Source organism: Camellia sinensis, chromosome 6, assembly GCF_055761805.1.
Source record: "Camellia sinensis isolate YWXY chromosome 6, ASM5576180v1, whole genome shotgun sequence".
NCBI lineage: Eukaryota > Viridiplantae > Streptophyta > Magnoliopsida > Ericales > Theaceae > Camellia > Camellia sinensis.
In genome coordinates, this window is record NC_138966.1 from 198,599,584 (window position 1) to 198,605,911 (window position 6,328).

A 6,328-nucleotide genomic window follows, 5' to 3' on the forward strand; every position below is an offset into this window, starting at 1 on the left:
AGGTTGAATTGGGTTTGAGAATGGTTTGGTTGATGACATTTTCTTTGTCCTTGGCTATGATATTCGTGGATCTGTAGTTGCTTAGGTAATTTTTTGCACTAATAATTGTTTCACAAAATGCAATTTCCTTGTATTGCTTTCTTATAAAATAAGCTGTTTCATTCTTTTCACTTTCATATTTTTACTTACTTATTTCATTTTATAAAATCTTTGGGAATCAAGTGGGTTTGAGGTTGAAGGTCCCTGGTGGTTTGCGTATTTTATTCCGTGTCACTTAATTTTAAACTCAAGTGTGCATGAACAAGAATGAATATTATAGGCTTTATAGCATTCGAACTGTGGAAATAGAATACTTTTACAGTATTTTCCACATCAATTTGCAATGATTTATCAACAAAATAATTCAAGGATTTATATCGGCATGTGTTTGTGTTTCTGCCATGTGGCGTAGGTGATGGATGCCTCAATGTTTTCTTTTCACAAATTTAAAATTAGTTTCATATAAACAGAGTTGTATTTCTGGATGTAGCAGTTTATTGTTGTTCCGTTTCAGTTGATAAATTGCAGGCTGCTCCCATCTTCGATATGTTATAGTCTCTTTAACCTTCAATTTACCGGAGTTTTCTTTCTCTGGTTATTGACAAACAAGAGTCTTGATAAGTATGCACCCTTGTGTGTATGTGGATACGGATATATGTTTGTTGATAAGTAGATGGATCCTCACTTACCAATTGGGATTTGAATCCTGCATCTTCCTTCTTTGGTGTGTTAGGAGATGTGACTCAAGCTAACAACTGATGTTATGCACACATCATTGCATTCGTTATTACGATTGAGTACAAGATTGATTTGGTCCGCATGCTTGTACTAATTTGTGTATCAATAGATGTTATTTCCATTACTAGGTGACTTTCTCTGTTTCTGGTTATGTTTGGTTGTTGTTGGTATTTTAATAATGAAAATGCTAAAAATGCACCACATTTCCTTATGCTATTCCTATTACCTTATATGCATAGTGTGACATGTTTAATTGCACAAATGCAATTTTGCTATTGAGTAATGTGGCTTTTTGATAATTTTGTTGTTTTCTTAGTTGCAACCTTGCAAAATGTGAACCTTGGTAGTGGAATACAGTCTTGGATGCAATTCCATTTTCAACAAATGCACTCCTTAGCTAGCAAAGCCAGTTAATCTCAACCACCCCGTTTTGAGTAAACTGCTCACAGTAGTTGGTTTGACCTTCTTTTCATAGATGCCATGCTCTATTGTTTCGTAACATGGTTTTAATTGTTTGGAGATAGGAGACCCTGCAGATATCTGAAGAACTTGGGTGGACTGATAGTGTCATGCTTTATTATAAAGGTGTGCACATATTTATAGGAATTGAGGTTTGCTGAATTTTGTTGTTTGAGGTATCTTGCAATGTAATGTGCAAGTGAGTGAAACTAATGAATGATCTGTGTCATCTTTTCCTTCTTCTTCTTTTTCTTCTATTTTTCCATTTTTTTTAGGGAGATCCCATCTTAGGGGTTCACATTTATTTATACTCAAATGATATCTCGAGGGTGGACTATGCCCTTGGCTCTGGTAATGCCCCTGGGCAAAGAAAAGCTCTTCGTCATGCTGTCTCTGATGCAGAGGGAATGTTCACATTTAAATCAATACCTTGCGGTAATTCCTATGCGCTTGATATCCTACTTTTGCTTAGTTGCATCTTGTATGAACATTCTAATACATACTTAGCTTACACCTGGATAGAAATACTTATTGTTTTTCCTTGAAAACGACCTACGAGACTATTATATATTGTTTTTAAAATATATATATATATATATATATATTTCTAAAAGATGACTAGGTTTTGGCTCCTACCTAGTTTTTGAACTGTTTCAGATGAATGAAACCGGAGCTTTACATTACAATATGTACTGAAAATTTATATTGAATTTCAAAGGACCATATCTGGAAAGCAAAGGAGAAAGTGTGCTTCCATTCATGTTTCTATTTACTTAGTTAGCATTAAATCTTGATTGAGCTTATGTTATAGATTGAAGATGAATCAGTCAGAGATCGAGGCAGAGATACATACTCTACGTGATGGAGGTTTATTGATGCAGGCAAGCATCTATTGTCTCTGCCATTTTCTTCAGTATTCTCTGATGTCTGACTCTGCTGAAATTTGTAGATTCACAATTTAATGTTGCACTATAGTTATGGTCTTATACCTAAACTATCATGAATTGGCTTTTATTCAGCATTGTATACCTCAATATAAGTGCATTACATAATTTTAATTGGTCACTTCAATTTGTCACTGTTGGATGGAAACAGTCATGTTATATATGCAGAGGAAGAAGCTGCCGGAACTCGCCTTCTGATTGATGGAAGGACTTGCTTGCTTCAGGTGATTACAAATATTTTCTTTCCTAATAATAACCAAAACCATACTAAGACTTGAATCTGTTCGATTCTTAAATTACCAGGCACAATTTATGGTACAAGGAGGAATGAAATTCTTTATTCTATGGGTTATTTTATTAATTTACTTGGTAAATTATTTCTGTATAAAATTCTTTCTGGCTACTGCTGCTGCTTTATTTTTAGCTTGCTGGCTACTGGTGTTGTTTGTCTATTGTGGCCTGTCTGCTGTGTGCTGTTGCTGCCATTTTGCTGATGCATTTCTTCTGATGTTACGTGATATCTAGAAGGCTATGGTGTTTGTTTTACAGTCTGAATTTTAATATATTAGTTTATTTGTGATAGGCTCTATTGGTTATCTTGTAATCTTGTTTTGGCTTTGTACATGGTTTTATTATGTTAGTAGGTTTTCTTTTGAGTTATTTGGGATCTGATATGTGGTCCAGCAATCTCTATGCCTCTATGGTGTAGTTTTGTGTTGGCCCTATTCCTGCCCCTCATTTGCTCTTGTTGCTTATGTGGTGTTTGAATAAGTTTTGTCTTGTTGTTGCTTTGGTTTGTTGTTGTTTGTATATTGTATAGTTGGTTAGCTTCTGAGATATGCCTCTTGTAGTTTTTAATTATTTGTCATTTTAATTTATGACTTATTCACCCAAAAAAAAAAAAATTCTTTCTTCTATGATTCATTCCATAAAATTCTGACGTTGGTTCCTTTCACTATTCTTTCTAGGGACTACAATTATGATTGCATTTGAAGAAATACATTTATAAAAGCAAGCACTAATTAGGATTGAGAGTAGCAAATATCACCCAAGTGTAGATCATTTCTCTTCAATTCTGAACTAAGAAATATATGACAAATCAAGTATATAGTTCCCCTATGATATATAATGGATACAATCTGTTGGGATGGTCTGGTTCATAATCTGTTCTATTTTAGCATTGTGGGTGAGCAGCCACTGCATTCTGTCTTTGACCTGGTATATAATCTGCAATGTCCTGGTGAGCAGCAGCAGCATTGGTCTGGCCCTGGTTTTTGCTTTGCTGACTGCTGCTGTTTTGTGGTTTTGTTTTTGCTTTCTTTGGTTGTTCTTGATTGGATATAAACTCCATGCTACAGCTCAACCAATCATGGCATGGAGTCAAAAGAAATCTTCCATTTTCTTTATTGGTTAGTGGTAACTACTAACAAAATGATCTACAAAAGAGATCTCACATTATTGCACACCAATGAGTGAGTGAGTGTTTGTGTGTGAGTGTGAAAGAGATAATATAAAAAGAAAAAGAAAAATAGAGAACAACATATAAGTTCAAAGGTTATCTGTTACTCCCATTTTATGTGACATGGAGTTTTACTTGGGAATACTTTATTGTGCATTGGGAATTTCTTTTGATAGAGGAAAATGTTATTTGTTTTGTGATTTCTTTTGAGCATAAATTACTTTCCTGTGAATGAAGAAGCAACAATTTATTTTTTAAAGTAACATATAGAGTTTGTTTTATTTATATCCACAGTCATTATATTTCTATTTTTAACCTTGCAGGCATGGAGTTGGTCAGTATTTACTCAAAAAGTGGAGGAACTTAAGAATCAATCAGTTGTCTATGTGGGAGTAGATGGTACTCTAGCAGGTCTTATTTATGTTGAGGATCAGATCCAAGAAGATGCTAGACATGTTGAATCCTTGAATAAGCAAGGTGTCAGCCTGTATATGCTTTCTGGGGACAAAAGGAGTACTGTTGAATATGTTGCATCTGAAGTTGGAATTCCAAGGGAAAAGGTAAGAATTTTATTTTTTTCATTCATTCCTATTTAGGCCACTTCTTGATGAGTAAACACCTGAATCTCAGGGTTGAGGAAATCTAACCTTTATAAATATAATTGTTAAATTCAAGAGCAGAGTGGGACTTATAGACCCTACTATGAAGACAGTGTTTATAAGTTCTATATTAGATAAAGGAAGAAAAATTAGAATGAAACACAGTGAGACCAGCTAAGGTAGAAACTACTTCTGAAGATGGGAAAGGGCCAGCTTATATAACCTCAAATTGCTTAATTTGAAGGATCATGGTTTTTAGTTGAGAATAAAACTCTACTTTTCCTTCACTGTTAAATTATTGTGGAAATTCTTTATTTGTTTACTTTCTCAATACATGAGGGAATCATGGGCTGTAATTATTTGTTTAATACTCCACATTTTTTACTTACCATTACTCCATTAGGAGCCCTCAATAGTAGCTTCTGGTTGGAGTCTCTAAGGTGTGGAAATGGTTGGTGATTATTCAAGCTTGTTTGGTGGATACTTTTGTGCCATGATGTTGTGTTGCGTTGAATCTGGTGCTAATTGGCTCTGTTCTGTGTGCTCTGCCTCTGATGCTGCGGCTTTTGATTGATGCGATCTGTTTGTCCTGATTTCTGATTTGGTTGAGTTGTTTTGTTGCTGGTTTTGTTTGATTTGTTTTCTGACTGTTCTGGTAAATGAGGTCAACTGCTGCGTCAATTCTGATTTTGTTATATGATTTTGTTTGGGTTGCTGAGTTGAAATGGTTTTCTGAACTGGTGATGATCTGTGTTGAATCTGTTTGCTGATCTGCTATACTAATCTGCTATTCTTCTGTTGCTGTTGTGATGTTGCTGCTGTTGCTGAGATGCTGTGGTGATGCTGCTGTGATGGTGTTTGTTACGATGAGGTGCTGCTGTGTTGTTGTTGGATGTTTGCTGGTGTTGATGTTTGGAAGGGTGCGGGACTTTTTGTCCAATCTGTAATAGATTAGGTTTTCATTAATGGGGGTTGTCATTAGGTGTAAGTTCGGGCAACTGCTGGTGTTTTGGCTGGAAGGGTATGGAGGGGGTATTTTGTGTGATTTCATATCAATGTTATTAGTTTGTTATAGTGATGCCTGAGGAATGCCTCTTGTAAATCTGTAAATCTTTTAAAAAATTATAAATGAGTTTCAATTATTTTTGCCGCTGCAAATTTGTCGTGGTTAAGAAGTGAAGCTAATGTGTTGCTAAAAGTTTATTTTTGTTCACTCATATTCTGTTGCTATAAGTATATTTTTGCCAATGTCAATTTGTCGTTGCCAAAAGTAATGCTTTATCGACAAACAAATCATCAGTAAATGACAACATTTACCGATGTAAATGTGTCCCTAAAAGTTTACTTTTGCCCACTCTTATTGTGTTGCTAGAAGTGTATTTTTTACCAATGTAAATGGCAACATTTACCGATGTAAATGTGTCACTAAAAGTTTACTTTTGCCCACTCTTATTGTGTTGCTAGAAGTGTATTTTTTGCCAATGCCAATTTGTCGTTGCCAAAAGTAAAGCTTTAGCGACAAGCAAATCGTCGACAAATGGCAACATTTACCGACGTAAATGTCTCGCCAAAAGTTTACTTTTGCCGACGCATATTTTGTTGTTAAAGGTATATTTTTTGCCCATGTAAATTTGTGTCGCGAAAAGTGCCACACAATCATCATATTTGAATGACTTTTACCAACGCAAGGTAAATTGCCGACAAAGGATGAAGGCTTTTACCGACGACTATGTTCGTCGCTAAAGGCATTGCTTTTACCAACGCAATGATAATTTCGTCGGCAAAAACTTTTGCCAACTCACTTTTGGCTACGGGTTGCCAACGTAGCTTTGTGTGTCGGCAAAACTCTTTGCCAACGAATTTTCCCTTTTAGCAACATATTTTGTTGCGTTGCGAAAAATGCAATTTCTTGTAGTGCCTTCAAGCATTGGCTCGTTCTAAGTAAAGACCATGAATAAATAAGAGATTAGTAGTGTAATTTAATGTTAAGAATTCATATGGACATAAAAGAGAAGAAATTATAAGAATTAGTGCAAGAACATGACATGCATGGTTAGATTTGAAGAATTTAGCTCAAGGTTTTGACATGC

The 6,328-nt window shown here is 35.1% G+C and overlaps 1 long non-coding RNA gene across 1 annotated transcript; it reads left to right on the forward strand.

Moving 5' to 3' along the window:
* Window positions 1-860: 860 nt before the first annotated feature.
* LOC114285173 (uncharacterized) lies at window positions 861-5,379 on the forward strand. The gene is made up of 4 exons (XR_014331585.1): window positions 861-1,362; window positions 1,512-1,671; window positions 2,048-2,404; window positions 3,963-5,379. It is a non-coding gene; the product is annotated as an uncharacterized LOC114285173 (long non-coding RNA).
* Window positions 5,380-6,328: the final 949 nt, after the last annotated feature.